Below are 21,184 nucleotides of genomic sequence, written 5' to 3'. Positions count from 1 at the left end.
TTGCTTTAGGGTTTATAGTATGCATTTTAAAATAACCATGTTCTACCTTCAAGTAATAGTATTTTACTTCTGACTGAAGGGACTGAATATTGTTTTCTCTCTGACTGGAGGGCTGTCATTAACAGTTCCTGTAGTTCAGGTCTGCTTGCAATGAATTCTTTCAGCTTTTGTATGTCTTAAAAAGCCTTCATTTTACCTTCAGTTTGACAGAAACTTTCACTGGGTATAGAATTCCCTGTTGAAAGATTTTTCTTTCAGTATTTTAAAGATGTTACACTACTCTTCTTTCTTGTACTGTTTCTGACAAGAAGTCTGTTGTCATTCTTGTGTATGTTTCCTTTTTCTTCTAAATTTTTAAAAAACATTTTCTGTCTACCTTACATTTGGTAGTGTATATATGTCCATGCCTCTCTTTCGTTTTGTCACAGCTTACCCTTCCCCCTCCCCATATCCTCAAGTCCATTCTCAAGTAGGTCTGTGTCTTTATTCCTGTTTTATCCCTAGGTTCTTCATGATATATTTTTTTTAATTCCATATATATGTGTTAGCATACGGTATTTGTCTTTCTCTTTCTGACTTACTTCACTCTGTATGACAGACTCTAGGTCTATCCACCTCATTACAAATAGCCCAGTTTCGTTTCTTTTTATGGCTGAGTAATATTCCATTGTATATATGTGCCACATCTTCTTTATCCATTCATCCGATGATGGACACTTAGGTTGTTTCCATCTCCGGGCTATTGTGAATAGAGCTGCAATGAACATTTTGGTACATGTCTCTTTTTGAATTATGGTTTTCTCAGGGTATATGCCTAGTAGTGGGATTGCTGGGTCATATGGTAGTTCTATTTGTAGTTTTTTAAGGAACCTCCATACTGTTCTCCATAGTGGCTGTACCAATTCACATTCCCACCAGCAGTGCAAGAGTGTTCCCTTTTCTCCACACCCTCTCCAGCATTTGTTGTTTCTAGATTTCTTGATGATGGCCATTCTGACTGGTGTGAGATGATATCTCATTGTAGTTTTGATAGTGGGAGGCAGCCACGGAGTGCAGGGAGATCGGCTTGGTGCTTTGTGACTGCCTGGAGGGGTGGGATGGGGAGGGTGGGAGGGAGGGAGACGCAGGAGGGAAGGGATGTGGGAACAGATGTATATGTATGACTGATTCACTTTGTTATAAAGCAGAAACTAATAAAAAATAGTGTCATAAAAAACATTTTCTGTTTATTACTGATTTTAAACAATTTTAGTACAGTGTGCCTTTATGTAGCTTTTTGTGTGCCATCAAGCTTGGGGTTTATTAGACGTTTTGGACCTGCTAGTTTACAGTGATCATCAAAAATGAAATAAACTTTTAAAAATATATGGATTAATGGGAACAGTTTCCCTGAAGTTGTGTGTAGACACTCAAATTTGGAGCCTCCCTCCCTCTCTCCCTCCCTTCCTTCCTTCCTTCCTTCCTTTCTTCCTTCCCTCTCTTTCTTTCCTCCCTTCCTTCCTTCCTTCTTTCTTTCTTCCTTTTCCCTCTTTATTCCTCTCTCTGTCTCTCTTACTGAAGTGTAGTTGATTTACAATACTGCATTAGTTTCAGGTGTACAGAATAGTGATTCAGTTAATTTTTTTATTTTTTGAAGATTATATTTCATTATAGGTTATTACAAGATATTCAATATAATTCCCAAGTCTTTTTAAAGGTTTCTTTTAAAAACAATATAGTTTGTTTTCTTAATAGAGTTTTGTTAGTTTCTTATTAAGTTTTTCTTTAGGTATTTTATACTGCAACCAAGATGCAACAAATTAACTTTTTTTCCTAATAGGTTGCTGCTGGTATTAGAAACTTTCAGTTTTGTTATTTAATATCAGCTGCCACCGAATTATTATAATTCTAATTGTTTTTATTTGTCTATGCTTTTCCCTAGGTGAACAAAAATATCAGAGGTATAATAAGTATGAATTTATGTTATTTGTAATGATCATTTTTTTCTCAAAATATTTTTAAAATTGAAAAAAATTTGGCTATTTCTTCAAATATTTTTTTCTGTATGCTGTGTCACTTCTTCAGGGACTGCAATTACAGGTAAATCAGAAGTTTGAACGTCACTGATGCTTGGTTTTTTCTTTTCTTTTCTTTATCCTGTCTTTTTCTCTGTTGCTATGTTTTCAAGTTCACTAATCTTTTCTTTTGTAGAGTCTAATCTGCTTTTAATCTTATCCAGTGTACTTTTCATCTCTCACATTGTAGTTTTATCTCTAGAGGTACAGTTTGGGTCTTTTAATATCTTCCTTGTTTTTGTTTAACATTCATGATCTCTTCTACCTACTTCAACAACTAGAAAATAGTCATAATAACTGTTAATATCCTTGTCTACTAATTCCATCGTTCATGTCATTTATGCACCTATTTTCATTGTCTGATTTTTCTCATCAGTATGGGCTTTATTTTTTATCTTCTTTACATGTCTCAGAATTGTTGGTTAGATGACAACAGTTTTGCATTTTACCTTTTTGGAATTCTGTATATTTTCATATTTCTATAAATATTCTTGATCTGTGTTCTGGGACATAGTTAAGTTACTTGAAAACCATTTGATCTTTTTGAGTTATATTTTTAAGCTCTGTTAGGTGGCACCAAAGAAGCTGTTATCTAGGGATGACTTTTCCTCCATTACTACAGCAATACCCATGTGAATTAAAAGGTTTTTCTACTATAGTGGTGGGAATGTAAATTACTTGTGGCCATGTGTGAGCTCTCAGAATTTTCCCTCTATTTCTTTTGGGTGTGTCTTTCCCCAGCCTTGGGTAATTTCTTTACATGCATACTTTGATTAGTACTCAGCTAAAGACTTGAGGCAGACCCTTTGTAGTTCTCTTTCAGTGAAGATTTCTTCTACTCAGTACATTGCCTTTTGAACTCTGGTCACATTGGCCTTCCCAGTATCCCATCTGAATCTCCTCAACTCAGGGAGATTCCTGGGTTTGGTCTTGGTTTCCCCTCCCTTGCTCTGCATCGTGGAAGCTCTCTCCAGGCAATAAAGTAGAACAATTGTAGTTCTTCCCTCATTTTTTTCCATTTTCTCATGATCATTACCTTCTACTGCCTGATATCCTATAGCTAGAAAGCCATTGTTTTATATATTTTGTGCATTTTTTAGTTGTTTCAGGTAAGAGGGTGAATTCATCTTCTATTACTTCATATTGGCTCATATGGAAGTATATTTTGATGTAATTTCAAATGTACAGAAAAGTTTTAAAATATTGTCAGGTAGTCTCAGATACCTTTTACTCATTTCCACCAAACATTTGTATTTTATCCATTTTCTTGCTCTCTCTCTCTCACTGTATATGTTTGTTCCCGGAAAAAATATTTGAACAAGATCAAAACATCATGTTCTTTTATACTTAAATATGTCAGTGTGCATATACTAAGAAAAATGGCATTGTCTTGCATAAACAGATTAGAGTTATAAAAACCAGGAAATTTGATATTAATACAATACTGTCACCTTATCCTTTTTATCAATTGTTCTAATAATGTCCTGAATAGCAATTGATTGCTTCTAGTCCAGGATTAAATCCAGGGTCCTGTGCTACATTTAGTTGTCACATCTCTTTAGTGTCTAATTTGGAATCGTTCTTCAGCCTTTATTTGTGCTTTTTGACCTTGATATTTTTGAAGACTTTAAGCCATCTGCTTTGTAGAATGTTCCTCAGTTTTGATTTGTCTGATGTTTCCTCATGATTAGATTCAGGATATGCATTTTTGGCAAGAAAACTACTGAAGTGATAGTGTATTCTCCTCAGTGAATCTTATTAGGAGGCACATAATGTCAGTATGCTCCCAAATTGGCTGTGTTAGCTTTGATGACTGGGATAAAATGTTGTTTTCTAAGTTCCTCTACTTAAAAAACTCCCCCTTTGTAATTAATAAATAACTTTGGTGAAATACTTTTAAAATATATGAATATACAGCTATCTTCAAACTTTTACCTGCCAATTTTAGCATATAATGATAATTTCCTAACTCCATCAGTCTTCCTATATTTTTTAATTGCATTTTACCATAAGGAAAAACATGTTTTGTTTTGTTTTGTTTTGTTTTTGTGGTACGCGGGCCTCTCACTGTTGTGGCCTCTCCCGTTGTGGAGCACAGAATCTGGACACACAGGCCCAGCGGCCATGGCTCATGGGCCCAGCTGCTCCGTAGCATGTGGGATCTTCCTGGACCGGGGCACGAACCCGTGTCCCCTGCATCAGCAGGCGGACTCTCAACCACTGCACCACCAGGGAAGATTCTTTTCCATTATAGGTTATTACAAGATATTGAATATAGTTCCCTGTTGCTATACAGTAGGTCCTTGTTGTTTATTTTATATATAGTAGTGTGTGTCTCTTAATCCCAAACTCGTAATTTATCCCTCCCACATCCCCTTTCCCCTTTGGTAACCATAAATTTGCTATGTCTGTGAGTCTATTTCTGTTTTGTAAATAAGTTTATTTGTATCATTTTTTTTGATTCTACATGTAAGTGCTATTGTATGATATTTATCTTTCTCTGTCTGGCTTACTTCATTTAGTATGATAATCTCTAAGTCCATCCATGTTGCTGCAAAAGACATTATTTCTTTTTTTTATGGCTGAGTTATATTCCATTGTGTAGATACCACATGTTCTTTATTCATTCATCTGTTGAGGAGAATTTATGTTGCTTCCGTGTCTTGGCTATTGTAAATAGTGCTGCTCTAAACATTGGGGTGCATGTATCTTTCTGAATTAGAATTTTTGTCTTTTATCGATATATGCCAAGGAGTGGAGTTGCTGGATCATATTGTTAACTCTGTTTTTAGTTTTTAAAGAACCTCCATACTATTTTCCATAGTGACTGTACCAATTTACATTCCCCCCAACAGTGTAGGAGGGTTCCTTTTCTCCACACTATCTCCAGCATTCATTATTTGTAGACTTTTTGATGATGGCCATTCTGACTGGGGCAAGGTGATACCTCGTTGTAGTTTTGATTTGCATTTCTCTAGTAATTAGTGATGTTGAACATCTTTTCATGTGTCTTTTGGCCATGTGTATGTCTTTTTTGGAGAAATGTCAATTTAGATCTTCTACCCATTTTTTGATTTGGTTGATTTTCTGTGACATTGAGCTGTATGAGCTGTTTGTATATCTTGGAAATTAAGCACTTGTCAGCCACATCATTTGCAAATATTTTCTCCCAGTAAGTAGGTTATGTTTTCATTTTGTTTATGGTTTCCTTTGTTGTGTAAAACTTTTAAAATTAAATCCCATTTGTCTATTTTGCTTTTGGTTCCATTACTTTAGGAGATGTATCTAAAAATATATTGCTGCAGTTTATGTCAAAGAGTGTTCTGCCTATGTTTTCCTCTAGTTTTATAGTATCCGATCTTACATTTAGGTCCCTAGTCCATTTTGAGTTTATTTTGGTTTATATATGGTCTTAGAGATGTTCTAATTTCATTCTTTTACATGCAGCTCTCCAGTTTTCCTAGCACCACTTATTAAAGAGACTGTCTTTTCTCCATTGTATATTCTTGCCTACCTTATTGTAGGTTAATTGACCATAAGTATGTGGGATTATTTCTGGGCTTTGTATCCAGTTACATTGATCTATATGTCTGTTTTTATGCCAGTATCATACTGTCTTGATGACTGTAGCTTTGTAGTATAGTTTGAAGTCAGGGAGCATGATTCTTCCAGCTCTGTTCTTTTTTCTCAAGATTCTTTTGGCTATTTGGGGTCTTTTGTGTTTCCATATAAATTTAAAAATTTTTTGTTCCAGTTCTGTGAAACATGCCATTGGTAATTTGATAGGGATTGCATTGAATCTGTAGATTGCCTTGGGCAGTGGTCCTCAACCTTTTTGGCACCTGAGACCAATTTTGTGGAAGACAGTTTTTCCACGGACTGGCATGGGGCGGATGGTTTCAGGATGATTCAAGCGCATTACATTTATTGAGTACTTTATTTCTATTATTATTACAGTGTAATATATAATGAAATAATTATACAACTCACCATAATGCAGAATTAGTGGGAGCCCTGAGCTTGTTTTCCTGCAACTAGATGGTCCCATCTGGGGGTGATGGGAGATGGTGACACCTGAAGTGTGTTGCTTATGTCCAGTCTATTCCATAATTTCGTTTTGGTGGCTGTCACTGCAGAAAACCCTGCTTCACAAAGATAGGATGTTGGAAATGGAAGCAGGCTTTTCAGTGCTTTTGTGGCAGGCTCAGGATATTCTGCCTTGACTTTAATCCAGAACCTATGGAGATATGAAGTTGTCTCAAACATACTTTTAAGGCCACTGCCTTAAAATTTAAAAGCAGTTGATCCTCTTCTAGAACAGACAAAGTTGATTCACCTGGCTTATTCACAAATGGGTCATGGATCCATTCCTTCCCAGTTTGGGGGTCTTTTGTGGTTGGGAAGTAATGCTCAAACACTTTTGAAAGCTGAGATAGGTGATCATGCACCAGCTGGGAGAAAGAAGGCCCTGGCTCTGTCTCTTTCAAAATCTCTGCTAATGTTTGAAACATGTCAAAAATCCCAGTGTTCACTCATCGCCCCACTAATTCCAGTTTGCCTTTGAATGCAGCCACTTTATCTGCCGACTTGAACGCCATTGTCATTCTCCCCTGAAGTGACAGATGGAGTTCGCTAAGCAGGTTGAATATGTCACACAAGTAAGCAAGTTTTGTGACCCAGTCTGTGTCACTGAAATATGCTGCCAGTGGTGACTGTTTTTCTAGAAGAAATCTCTGGAGCAGCTCTTGTAACTCAAGAACTCTGGCCAGTGATCTACCTTTAGAAAGCCATCTCACTTCTGTGTATAAGAGAAGACGTGTGTGCTCTATGTCCATCTCCTCATAGAGCTGTGTGAACAGACGTGAGTTAAGGGCATGTACTTTAATGTGGTTGATAATTTTAATCACATTCTACAAAATATTGCTAAGTTCAGGTGACATTTTTCGGCTAGCCAGCATTTCTCTGTGGATGACACAGTGCGTAGACTCACATTCAGAAGCGACCTCTTTGACCCGAGTAGTGAAACCAGAAAGTGGTCCAGTCATGGCAGCTGCTCTGTCCATGCATATACTGACACAAAATGACCAGTTCAGTTTTCCTGCTATGTAATCATTCAAAGACTTGAATAGTTCTGCAGCTGTGGTGTTGGGTGGCAACAAAAGTGCACATAACATATCCTTATGCATATCCTCCTGAAAAATATATCACACAAAAACAAGCATTGTTGCCTTGTTGTCAACATCAGTAGACTCGTCAACCTGGGTTGTGTACCACAGTGACTCATTAATCATCTCTAACAATTGTGCCTCAGTATCCTCTGCTATTTCATCAATTAGTCTAGTTAGCTTGTGGACTTAACAAAACTGTGACTGAGACAAGTGTGCAGTGTGGGAAAGAGGCATGGATGGAAGTGATAAAATAATGGGCAGGTCATGCACAGACTAAAATAAGTGTTGGATTCTGACTTAAAGCCTGCCACTAGATGCAGTTGTTCAACTGAAGTACATCAACTCACTTGCCACTATAAAGCCTGCCACCAGATGCAGCTTAATTGTTACTTGCCACTCACTGACAGGGTTTTGGTATGAGTCTGCAAGCAATTGATTTATTATGGTCTCTATGCAGTCAAACCTGTCTGCTAATGATAATCTGTATTTGCAGCCACTCCCCAGTGCTAGCATCACCAACTCAGCTCCACCTCAGAGCATCAGGCATTAGATTCTCATAAGGAGGGTGCAATCTAGATCCCTCACATGCACAGTTCACAGTAGGGTTCACACTCCTATGAGAATCTAGTGCTGCCACTGATCTGACAGGAGGCGGAGCTCAGGTGGTAACATGAGCAATGGGGAGTGGCTGTAAATACAGATGAAACATCGCTCGCTTGCCCACCACTCACCTCCTGCTTTGTGGCCCGGTTCCTAACAGGCCACAGACTGGTATTAATCCATGGCCCAGGTGTTGGGTACCCCTTCAGTATGGTCTTTTTGACAATATTGATTCTTCCAACCCAAGAACATGGTATATCTTTCCATTTTTTTGTGCCACCTTCAGTTTCTTTCTTCAGCATCTTGTAGTTTTCAGAGTACATGTCTTTTACCTTCTTAGGTAGGTTTATTCCTAGGTATTTTATTCTTTTCAATACAATGGTAAATAGAATTGTTTTCTTAATTTCTCTTTCTGATAGTTCATTTTTAGTGTATAGAAATGCAATAGATTTCTGTATGTTAATCTTGTATCCTGCAACTTTACCAAATTTGTTGATGAGCTCTAGTAGTTTTCTGGTGGTGTCTTTAGAATTTTCTATGTATGGTATCATGTCATCTGCAAACAGTGACAGTTTTACTTCTTCCTTTCAATTTGGATTCCTTTTTTTTTTTCTTTGCTGTGGCTAGAACTTTCAAAACTATGTTGAATAAAAGTGATTAGAGTGATCATCCTTGTCTTGATCTTAGAGGAAGTGTTTTCAGCTTCTCACCATTGAGTATGATATTAGCTGTGGGTTTGTATTTATGGCCTTTATTATATTGAGGTATGTTCCCTCTATACCCACTTTCTGAAGAGTATTTATCATAGTTGATGTTGAATTTTATCAAAAGCTTTTTTCTGCATCTATGGGGATGATCATATGGTTTTTATACTTCAATTTGTTAATGTGGTGTTGATTGATTTGCAGACATTGAAAAATCCTTGCATCCCTGGAATAAATCCTACTTGATCGTGATGTATGATCCTTTTAATGTATTTTTGCATTCAGTTTTCTAGTATTTTCTTGAGGATTTTTGCATCTTTGTTCATTAGTGATATTGGTCTGTAATTTTTTTGTGATATCTTTGTCTGGTATTGGTATCAGGGTGATGATGCCCTCATAGAATTAATTCAGAACTGTTCCTTTCTCTGCAAATTTTGGAGTAGTTTGAGAAGGATTGGTGCTAAATATTCTCTAAATGTTTGGTAGAATTCACCTGTGAAGTCATGGTTCTGGACTTTTGTTTGTTGGGTGTTTTAAAATTACTGTTTCAATTTCATTACTGATAATTGGTCTGCTCATATTTTCCCTTTTTTCTGATTCAGCCATGGGAGATAGTGCCTTTCTAAGATTCATTTCTTCTAGGTTGTCCATTTTATTGGCATATAGTTGCTCTTAGAGGTCTCCTTTGATCCTTTGTATTTCTGTAGTATTGGTTATAAAATTCTCCTTTTTCATTTCTGATTTCATTGATTTGGGCCCCCTCTCTTTTTTTCTTGATGAGTCTGGGTAAAAGTTTACCAATTTTATCTTTTCAAAGAATCAACTTTTAGTTTCATTGATCTTTTCTATTTTTTTTAGTCTCCATTTTTTTTTTTTTTTTTTTTTTTTTGCAGTACGTAGGCCTCTCACTGTTGTGGCCTCTCCCATTGCAGAGCACAGGCTCTGGACCCGCAGGCTCAGTGGCCATGGCTCATGGGCCCAGCCGCTCCGCAGCATGTGGGATCTTCCCGGACTGGGGCATGAACCCGTGTCTCCTGCATCGGCAGGCCCACTCTCAACCACTGCGCCACCAGGGAAGCCCTCTATTTTTTTAATTTCTTCTCTGATATTTATGATTTCTTTCCTTCTATTAAGTTTAGGTTTTGTTTATTCTTTCTCTAGTGGCGTTAGGTGTAAGATTAAATTGTTTATTTGAGATTTTTCTTGTTTCCTGAGGTAAGATTGTATTGCTATAAACTTTCTAAGAACTGCTTTTGCTGCCTCCCATATATTTTTGGATTTTTGTGCTTCTGTTTTCATTTGTTTATAGGTATTCTTTGATTTCCTCTTTCATTTCATCTGTGATCTATTGGTTGTTTAGTAGCATATTGTTTAGTCTCCACATGTTTGTGTTTTTTGCTGTTTTTTTCTTGTAGTTGACTCTAATCTCAAAGTGTTGTGGTCAGCAAAGATGCTTGATATGATTTCAACTTTCTTGAATTTACCAAGGCTTTTTTTTTGTGGCATAGCATGTTATCTATCCTGGGGAATGTTCCATGTGTACTTGAAAAGAATGTGTATTCTGATCCTTTGAGATAGAATGCTCTATATTTATCAATTAAATCCATTTTGTCTAATATGTTATTTAAGGCCTTTGTTTCCTTGATTGTCTGGATGATCCATTCATTGATATAAGTCTGGTATTAAAATTCCCTACTATTATTGTTACTCTTTTTTTTTTTTTTTTTTGTGGTACACGGGCCCCCCACTGTTGCAGCCTCTCCCGTTGCGGAGCACAGGCTCCAGACGCGCAGGCTCAGTGGCCATGGCTCACGGGCCCAGCCACTTCACGGCATGTGGGATCCTCCCGGACTGGGACACAAACCCGTGTCCCCTGCATGGGCAGGCAGACTCCCAACAACTGCGCCACCAGGGAAGCCCTATTGTTACTCTTGATTTCACTTTTTATGTCTGTTAATATTTGCCTTATGTATTGAAGTGCTCCTATGTTGGGTGCATAAATATTTATAATTGTTATGTCTTCTTCTTGGATTGATCTCTTGATCATCTTGTAGTGTCCTTCTTTGTCTCTTGCAATAATCTTTATTTTAAAGTCTATTTTTCTGATATAACTATTGTTACTCCAGCTTTCTTTTGATTTCTGTTTGCTTGGAAAACCTTTTTCCATCCCCTCACTTTTAGCCTGTATGTGTCTCTAGATCTGAAGTGAGTCTCTTATAAGCAGCATATGTACAGGTCTTGTTTTTGTATACATTCAGCCAGTCTACCTTTTGATAGGAGTATTTAGTCCATTTGCATTTAAGGTAATTATTGATATGACTGTTCTTATTGCCATTTTCTTAATTGTTTTGGATTTGATTTTGTAAGTCTTTTTTTCCCCTTCTTTTGTGATTTGATGACTATTTTTAGTGTTATGTTTGGATTCCTTTTTCTTTTTTTGTGTTTATATCTATTATAAATTTTTGGTTGGTTGTTACCATGAGGTTTTTTTATAGCAGTCTATATATAAACATGATTGTTTTAAGTTGCTAATCACTTAATTTCAAATGCATTTTAAAAACCATGCATTTGTACTCACCTCCCCTCATTATTACTGTTTATTATATCATATTTTAAATCTGACTGTTTTATGTATCCTTCTTATTGTGGATGCAACTGTTTTTACTACTTTTGTCTTTTAACCACCCTACTAGTTATGTGTGTGGATGATTTCCTACATGTACTATATGTTTGCCTTTACCAGTGAGCTTTTACATTTTGTAATTTTCTCATTTCTAATTGTGGCCTTTTCCTTTTTGCCTAGAAATGTTCCTTTAACATTTGTTGTAAATCAGGTTTGGTGGTGCTGAATTCCTTTAGTTTTTGTTTGTCTGTAAAGCTTTTGATTTCTCCAACAAATCTGAATGAGAGCCTTGCTGGGTAGAGCATTCTTGGTTATAGGGTTTTCCCTTTCATTACTTTAAATATATCTTGCCACTCCCTTCTGGCCTGCAGTTTCTGCTGAGAAAGAGAGTTCCCTTTTATGTTATTTGTTGCTTTTCCCTTGCTGCTTTTAGTATTCTCTCTTTATCTTTCATTTTGTCATTTTGATTACAATGTGTCTTGTTGTGTTCCTTTTTTTGTTAATCCTGTATGGGACTCTCTGTGCTTCTCGGACTTGCGTGCTTGTTTCTTTTTCCTGGGTAGGGAAGTTTTCAGCTATTGTATCTTCAAATATTTTCTTGGGCTCTTTCTTTTCTCTTTCTGGGACCCCTATAATGCTAATGCACTTGATGTTATCCCAGAGGCCCAAAAAGATAATTATTGAAATGCACAAAAGGTTTTCAGGGGACTGAAAAATTTGGAAAATATGAAAAAGAGGTCAGATATAGAGAGAATATATTCTGTTAAAAATTGTAGGTCCAACACTCCTGAAAGTAAATAAAATTCCTGTAAGTTAATTTTTTTAGAAATGGCAAATCTAGAAGAACAAATAGATTTGTGGAAGAGATGATTGGTAAAAAGAAATATAGCAATAAATTTTGAAAAAATGAAAAAGGTAAATGAGTTTTAATTATTTTAGCACTCTAGAGAAAGGCAGTGTGTAACTAATGCAATTGGTGTAAGTCAAAGAGAAGGAAGACTATTGACACCACAGGATCTTGGAACATGTTTGGCATTGGAGGTATAAGGTATGTCTGAAGGCTGAGTGGATGTCGGACTGAAACCAGGAGGAGATTGCAATATGGAAAGTCTGGACTCAAGAGTAAAAAGTGCAGCTGAGGTTGGATGTGTGTGCTGTACAGAACACATTGTTATTAAGTGAAAGTCAACATAGTGAATAATGAAGCTCCAACCTCAACTACCAAAGTGCTAACTGCTGGGCTCATATATTCCGTGGAAATACAGTTGATGTTCCTAGTCCATATGCCCTCTGGCCCTCAGCTGTTTGGTCACTGAAAGGTCCTGCATGTATGCCCTGTGTATCATCTCCTAATACCCTCAGTTGTTTCAGCCTCTCCTGAAATGAGGGTCGAGCTTTAGCACATCTTTCTGCATGGCAGTTGTCAGTAACCCCAACACTCAGTTCCAATACAGTCAGGTTCAGAGAAGCTCTCCACAAAGTCTCTGGCTTTTTCTTCCCCTTCCTGAGTGATGATGGCTAATAGCTCAGAGTGTTCCTAGGGATGAGACAGTTAGGCAACTTACTATGGTTTTACTTGATGATTAATAGAAGTTGAGTCTTGGTAAGCAGAAGGAAAAGGTAAATCAGTTTTATGAATAAAACTGCTGTGAAACATGTTGTAGAATTCTTATTTTTGGACATATGTTTTTATCTTCTGTTCTTTTGTTCTTCCTCAGAGTGGAATTTTTGGATTATAAGATGGATGTATGTTAACATTTATAAAACACTGTCAGGTCTTTTCCTTAAGTGGTTGTACCAGTCAGTATCCCCATCTCAGTGTATAAGAATTTAGGGTTGACAACATTGAATGTTGACTGTCTTTTTAATTTTAAACAATTCTATTGGTTGTATGCTTTTATTTCATGGTGGTTTCAGTTGCATTTCCTTGAGGACTAATAATACTGAGCACTGTTTCGGGGGTTTATGGCCCTTTTGTACATATTCCTTTGTGATGTGTCTGTTCAAATCTTTTGCCCATTTCTTACTAGGTTGCTTTATTTTTCTCAGTGAGTTGTAGAAAAAATTTTGCATTAACTAAATACTAATCCTTTGTCAAATATAAGTTTTGCAAATATTTTTCCCAGGCTGTGGCTTATCTATTTTTTAAATGGTTTCTTTGGATGAATAAAACTTTTTAATTTTGATGAAGACTGATTTATTAATCCTTTATTTTATGGTTATTGATTTCTATGTTCAGTTTAAGAAACCACTGCTTACCTCTAAGTTACAATGATATTATCTTAATAGTTTCAGCTTTTACCTATGGAATTAGGAGTCATTGTAAAGTAATGTTTATATATTATATGAAGTAGGGGTCAAGGTTCATTATTTTCATATATGCATACCCAGTTGTTCATTTGTTAAGAAGACCTTTACCACATTGGATTGCTTTGACATTTTGCCAAAAATTAAATGACTATATAAGTGTAGGTATATTTCTGATCTCTTTTCCATTGCATCAATTTATTTACTCTTATGTTTGACTGATTAATCATTCTTGATTATATTGTCTTTAAGTCTAAAATCACCTGGTGAAAGTTATGTAATATTATGCTTTTTAAATAAAGATTGTCATTATTCTTTTAAAATAAAGTTTGATGTTTAAGTCTTCTGCATTTCCATAGATACTTTAGGGTCAGATGATCAATTTCTTTAAATACATGCTGGGATTATGACAAAAATTGCATTAGAACAATTTTGTGGAGAGCTGTGGAAACCAGTTTGTGAAGAATTGACATCTTAATAATATTTAGTCTTGCAATCCATGAACATGTCTGCTTATTTAGATCTTTAATTTCTCTGTGATGTTTTGTAGTTTTCACTTTACAGATATTCTTAAATTTGTTAAGTGTTTTATGATTTTTGATGATTTTAGAAGCAGAGTTGTTTTTAAATTAATTTTATAATTGCTGTTACTATGTAAAATATAGTTGATTTTTATTAACGTTTTATTCTACAATTTTGCTAAATACACTTATTCTATTAGATGTTTTTCAAATTCCTCAGAATTTTCTGTGTTAACAACCATATCATCTGCAAATATACATTTTTACTTCTTCTTGTTCCGATTTTCATAAATTTTATTTTTTTCTTCACTTACTGCCCTGGCCCTCACCTCCAGGAAAATATTGAATAGAAATGGTGGGAATGGGGAATCTCTGCCTTCTATATAATCTTATGAAAAAAGTGTTTAGCCTTTAATCTTTAAATATGATGATATTTTTTGTTTTTCATAGATTAATTGAATTGGATCAATTAATGAACTAAATTAATTTCTCTTCTATTCCTGGTTTAATGAGAACTTAAAAATATATGAATTGGCATTGCAGTTTGTCAAATGCTTTTATTCTGCATCATTTTCCTATTTATATATTACTGGATCCAAGTTAGTTAACATTTTGAAAAGTATTACTGCATTCTATTCATGACTGATATTGGTGAGTAATTCTCTCTCTCTCTCTCTCTCTCTCTCTCTCTCCCTCCCTCCCTCCCTCCCTCTCTCTGTCTGTCTCATTCTGTAACATCTTTTTCAGGTTCTTGTATTAGTGTTATTCTGGCCTCACAGAATTAGTTAGGAAGTGGTCCCTTTTTTCTAAAAAAGTTGTGTAAGTTTGGTATTATTTTTTTCCTTATATGTCTGGTAGAATTTACCAATAAAACCAACTGAGCCTGGAATTATTTTGTGGAAAAGTTTTTGATATTAAGTTCAATTTCTTTAGCAGATATATGGCTCTTCCAAATTTCTGTTCATCTTATGTCAGTTTGGTAAAGTGTATTTTTTTAGGAATTTGTCCATTTAATTTAAGCTGTTGAATTTGTTAGCATAAAATTGTTTGATAATAGTCCACTATTATTGATGTGTGTACAGTCTTAGTAAGAATGTTCTCTTATTCCTGATATTGGTAATTTGTGTTATCTCTCTTTTTTTTTTTTTCCTTGTCCAGGATTTTTATCAGTTTTGCTGGTCTTATCTAACACTTACTTTTAGCCTTATTGTTCTTTTCCTGTAAGTTATTTTCTATTTTCAGTTCTCTTTTTTATTATTTCCCTCCATCTTAACTTTATGACCCAATTTCCCTAACTATACTGTTGTAAACATAGAAATAAATATACCTCAGAATTATAAGAGTTAAATGAGAAAATGTTTTCTCACGCATAATACTACAAAAGTAGTATTCATTCTAATTATCATAGAGACTACCCTGGTACTTCCTGTGAGGTTTCTCTAAATTTCTAGTTCAGAATAATTAATATTAAGTACTTTCTTTCTGTACTTCTACAGGAGAAATTTTAACCAAGTGGAGATCAATAGCTTAATATTTTAAGGTCCTTATTGAATAAAATCACTAACATTTATAAGGCTGTATTCCCTTCAAAATGAAAACAAAACAGGGATTGTCTTTAGCTGAGTGAGATAGTTTTCTCCTAAACTATAGCTTCAGTGGCTCACTGTCTGATGAGAACATTTTCATAGAACTGCACCAAGTCAGCATTCAAGTTCCATTCATGTATTTTGAATGAGGTCAGTTTGGGTTAGAAAAGAGGTAGGGTTTTGTAGAACCCAGTAACTGTGGCAGCTTTGAGTAACACAAAAATGTTATAGAGGATGAGAAAGGGGAGGTGTGATGGAATTACTTCCCATTGAAACCCAACTGTGTGACAGGCCCATGCTAGGCACTTTATGTACTTTATCTCTAATGCTCCTAATATTATGTGATGTAGAGTATCCATTTTAGGAATGAGTATATCCAAGTTTACAGTGAATTATAAGATGAGATTCAACTTTAGGACTGTAAAATCCCAAAACCTATTTCTTAACACTGCATAAAACTTACACATAGCCCTCCAAATTAGAGAGCCATACACTGCTTCAAGCATTGGTGTAGCATCAAATAGTGGTATCAACTGGAGTAGTGATTAAGCAAACTTGTTATTGCTTGTCTGAAACCCCTGGCTTTAAAATCTGCCATGATGCAAAGTGGGGAAAAACTCTACAGAAATGCAAAGATTTCTTTTTTGAAGGGGATGCAGAAGGGCTGTATACAGTAAAACATCTGTAGACTTTCCAATTTACGTCTTGTTGGAAGGTAATGAGGGCTGAGGGAGTTTCAAAAGTCCCAGGGAAGTAAAAGTTAGCCTTGCTTTATGCACTAACTGCATTACATTGGATAAAAAGCTAATATTTGTATATGAAATCTCTTTTGATGTAATTTGGAAGCTTATGAAAACAACTCTTAAGCGCCCTAACATTCCCTTCAAAGGAGCATGTTGTAGGTAAATATGCAGTCTCGAATGAATTTAACTTTCTGGGAATCTCCTGTGGGCAATTGGCTCAATGGGTAATCAATCCATCTGATCTTGCCCAGTTCAATTAAAGAAAGCACAGCTACAAGAACACAGACATTGCCTCCCACAGTGGAGATGGCAAGTGGGACTGCTAAGTGGAAGCTTCCAGCCCAGAGGTGGCATGCCCTCTTCCCCCACTTCCCCAGTGGCATGAAAGGTGAGAAAGTGGCATCGGACAGCCCATTTGCCATTTCCTCACATGCTGAGTCTTCTCTTGCTTTTAATCATGTGCTGTATTTCTCGTTGCATATTGACTCCTCAGTGGTTTTGTCTCTTCATTTCTCTTTTACCTTCTCTCCTCCTCCCCTCTCTCCTTTTTTTCTAGGCTACCTTTGGTCCTTTTGATGAGATCTCTCAATAAATGACATTAGATATTTATTAACTATGTTGGCTATAATCTTACTCTAGAACCAATTACCAAAAATCTCAGAGGCTGGAAATTCTGCAAGGAGGTGCTTTATTGGGCTCTCTTTTTTCAGAGATAGAATGAGCCATAATTATCATTCACTCATTCATCAAGTAATTTTTTTCATATTATGCACTGTCCTAGGTTCTGAAATAGAGAAGTAAAAATAAAAGGAAAGGAAAACATACACATTCACAGAGCTTTCACTCTTGGCAGGAGATGGAAAGACATATATAATTTAAAAAGTATATTATACAGTATGTTGTAGGTGGTAAGTGCTGTGGAAAAATAGAGGAGGGAAGGAAGGACAGGAATGCTGTAAGGTTGCAATTTTAAAAGGGGTTTTAGGGCTGGTCTTGCTGAAATGGTAACATTTGAACAAAACTTGATGGAAGAGGAGGTGAAAGAGTAAGTTTTATGTCTCTCTGGGAGGATTTGCAGAGGAAACAATTGCAAACTCCCTGAGATGGGAGTACTCAAAATATTTGATGAAAAGCAAAGAAGGCCATATAGTTAGAATGGAGCAAGCAAGTCTGAATTTTCCAGTAAAGTTGCTATTGAACTTCAAAGTGTAATTTCTCAGGTGTCCAATCATCATTTCTTGATACTAATGACTGATTGATTCCAGATAGATTCCTAGATGATCTCTTACAAGATCCAAAAGTACCCAGGCTGCTAGAACCAAAAGGAGCACTTGGCAGAGTGTTATAATTATCATAGAAAGTTTAAGCAAGTGAACATATCAGGCTGATCACCAGCATTTTATCAAATGTCTGCACACCAACTCATGGAAACCAAGCTGCACGTAATACCACATACCTCTAGTGGGTGAAAAGCAGGCAAACTAGTAGACTTATCAAGGTCAAGAACACATTTCCTATATTCCATACCTTCTCTGTTCTCTTCTATTTCAAACTACTTTCAGCCAATACCTCCAAGCTTATTGAGAAGGTCAGAGCCATCTGACCTTAGCTTCCTTACTTTCACCTCCACTATATCTGTTCCCAAAGGCACTTCTTCCTTCTCTCATGACCACTCTGTATGACTTCCCCCCACCAGCCTTCTATGTGTTGCTTTCAAACTTCCCCTACTCTCCAAAGAAGCTGCAGATTTTCCCATTTGATGAAATCCCTTCTTCTGCTTTCAAACGATAGCAGGTTTTTGTTTGTTTCTTTATGTTGCTCACTATTGGATACTTAGAACCTGGTACTTTCTTGTACCAAGTAAACATTTCAGAAATATTTGTGAGTGGAAAGAATAGTAGTTTTCCCTTGTCTTAAAGTGAAAATAATTCCCTTTAATTATTTAATTATTTGTGGATGAGGAGCTCCTTTTCCTTTCTCCACCTCTCTCCTAACACCCACTTTTCTCTTTTCCTAAAAAGCAAACCTTCCTATTGCCCTAAACCTCAAAGCTGCATATGTGTCAGTTACCCATCTTTTCTCTTCCTCAGTCAAAACCCCATTCCTTCAATGGAGGGTATTTCACTGAGAAAAAAAGTGGAAAATAATCTATTGAAGTAATTTACTTTGATGTCCCAATAATTACATCAGAGCCATCATTGGGGTGTCTGAATGTTCATTAGAGGAAACCTATACATCTACATATTTGGTCTGAGGAATACCATGGGAACAAAACTGCCAGTGATTTTAAAAGAAGTCGGGTATTTTGGGGAAAATATTGTCTGCTTCTCTTTATGAGAGATATCCCTTAGAATTGTTTTTTTGTGAACCTGTCATTTGCCCCTTTTAAACCTTCTAAGTGTGCTCTTTCTGGGTATCATCATGGTTATTTTCAAACATCCATTTTGAGATGCTTCTCTTGCAGCTGAGCCATTTCTGAGTGACATTTCCCATCAGGACTGCAGGTACATCTGACCGACCTCCCTGATTGTCCCACATCAGTGCTGAGGGTCAGACCAGGTTCTGTGATTGTTGGGTAACAGGCAATCCTGGCCAATGGGATTAGCTCTATTTCACATAGCATGCTCTTCAGCTAAAAACTCTTATTTTAAGGGCCAGTCAAGGGGCAAAAGACATAGATACAAAGCTTGGCAAATCGGCAATCCTATTATTTGGGAGAGAACCATTTTCAGGGGTTTTGGAATCAGGGCAAGATATATCTGTCCTGAAGGACCTGACATGTCTGAAGTAACTGCAGTAGCTCTCTAAATAGAGGAAACATTCACAAAATAAGGCCGGATGGATAGAAGCTATAGACACTTTCAAATTACTTTAACTTCTCTGGTTTCTTGCCAGATTGATTTCTTTCATGAGGGGAAGTTCCATCTACATACCATTCTAGCCTCAGGAGGTAAGAGACTGATTTAGTGGTCTTAATTTAGGAGCATCCTGAATTTTCAGGAATTTATTGCTTAATATTTGAATGCCCATATGTGACATTTGGATTAATCGACTTGATTTGGGTATGTCTTTTGTGAGTTATGCCTCAAGTTGAATTTAAAACACAGTTTCCAATTGGTGGTGCCACCGTCTTGGACATCCAGCCTAGAGGTAATAGATTTGAACACTATTTTCAGCACAGTCTCCATTGAAGGTCTTCAGTAGTTTTCTATTTCCTATTTTCTCTCCCTTACCCTCCCTAGCCTCACATCAGGACCCTACATCAAAGATTTCCTGACCACTTTTCTGACCCCATCTCTCTTTATTCTCTGGCCAGTGCCCTTAATAGAGGCACTACTGCTCTATCCCTTTCCCTAGGAGGGAGATTTGGAAGTATGGAGGAATTTAATAGTCACTATTACTTGGGGGTAGTACCAGCATTTGATGGGTGTGGTTTAGGGATGATAAAAGTCCTGTGATGTGTGGCAGTCCTATGAATAAAGAACTGTCCCTCTGCTCCCAATGTCAAAAGGACTCTCATTGATAAATGCCATTTGTTTGATTACTATCTCTCTCCAGCCTCCTTATAATTATCTCTCTGCCCTTGATCATATTCTTTTTCCACCTTCCTCATTTGTATTAATGTTTACCCTCTCTTTATACCTATCCCACCTGAGATATCCACTCCGGTACTTCTATCTCTCTGAATCCTCTCTGATTCTATCCTTAAAGGCTCGGCATTATTTCTACATCTTCCTTGAAACCTTTCCCAATCATGCCACACTGAGTAACCTCTCAACACCATAAATCCCCTTCCCATCTGTTTTATGCCTCACCCCTAGGAGTGTTAAGCACATTCTTTTGTTTTTAAACCTTTTATGTGTGCCTGTCCTCCTTCTCTTATCTCCTTGAGAGCAGTCTTGTGTCTTACACTTTCCCATCTTTGATTTCATCTATTTCTCTAGCCTCTTCTGCACCAGCCAATTAGGTGTACTTTCTTTCTCCCAAACATGCCATGGCAGAGACTGCTATGTGTTCACCCCAGCCCACTGCCATGTCCTCCTGGACACATTACGTGACCTCCCTTGCAGTTAGGTGTGGTGTTGGGACTGAGTTCTGGCCAATGGAATGAGGGTTAAATTGAGGTGTATCCATCACATCTACACCTGCCCTGTGAAAATTTTCCAGATTCAATGAGTCTTCCTTACTCCTTCTCTTTCCCACCCATCAGCTAAAGGGAGGGGAACTCTACACACCTAGAGGACAGAACAACAAGATTAAAAGAGTCACGTCCTCAAAATAACTGGGCAGACACTCCTTCAACTCACTGGGAACATCTGAATTAGAGCCTATATGAACAAGGGATACATTTTAATTTTGTTTATCCATTGAGATTGTTGCATTTTTGTTATAGTAGTAAGCGTTACTAACACACCTGCCATATACTTTCTTATCTACATGAATTCATGTGCATGGTTCCCATTGCCTGGAATGAGTTTTCTCTTCACATTTAAAAATTTTGTGCTTCATCTGATACCTAGACCATTCCTACCCCCTCCATGAAGCTTTCCACAATTTCACCAATCCAGAGTGACTTCTTCCTCCTCAATTTCTTGAAAATCACACATACTGCTTTCCCACTCACTCAACAAATAATGTGATACTACACATATTTTTATTTAGCTTTAATGTGCGTATTCTATCTTCTCTGGAAATTTTTAAGATCTTACAAGGTCTTATGCTTCACAGTATTAGGGATGTTGTAGGTGCCCAGGAAATAATTATAAAATGAGTGAATTGACTTATTTTACACAGGCCCTGTTTTTACATCTCATCCTTTCTTATTGATACATCTTACACTGTAATATCTTGCTCCTTCCACGGATGATTTTGATGTCA

The sequence above is a fragment of the Mesoplodon bidens genome, assembly GCF_964165515.1.
Source record: "Mesoplodon bidens genome assembly, chromosome: 2".
NCBI classification, from domain to species: Eukaryota; Metazoa; Chordata; class Mammalia; order Artiodactyla; family Ziphiidae; genus Mesoplodon; species Mesoplodon bidens.
The sequence above is the reverse complement of the archived record's forward strand: the minus strand, read 5'-3'. Positions refer to the sequence as shown.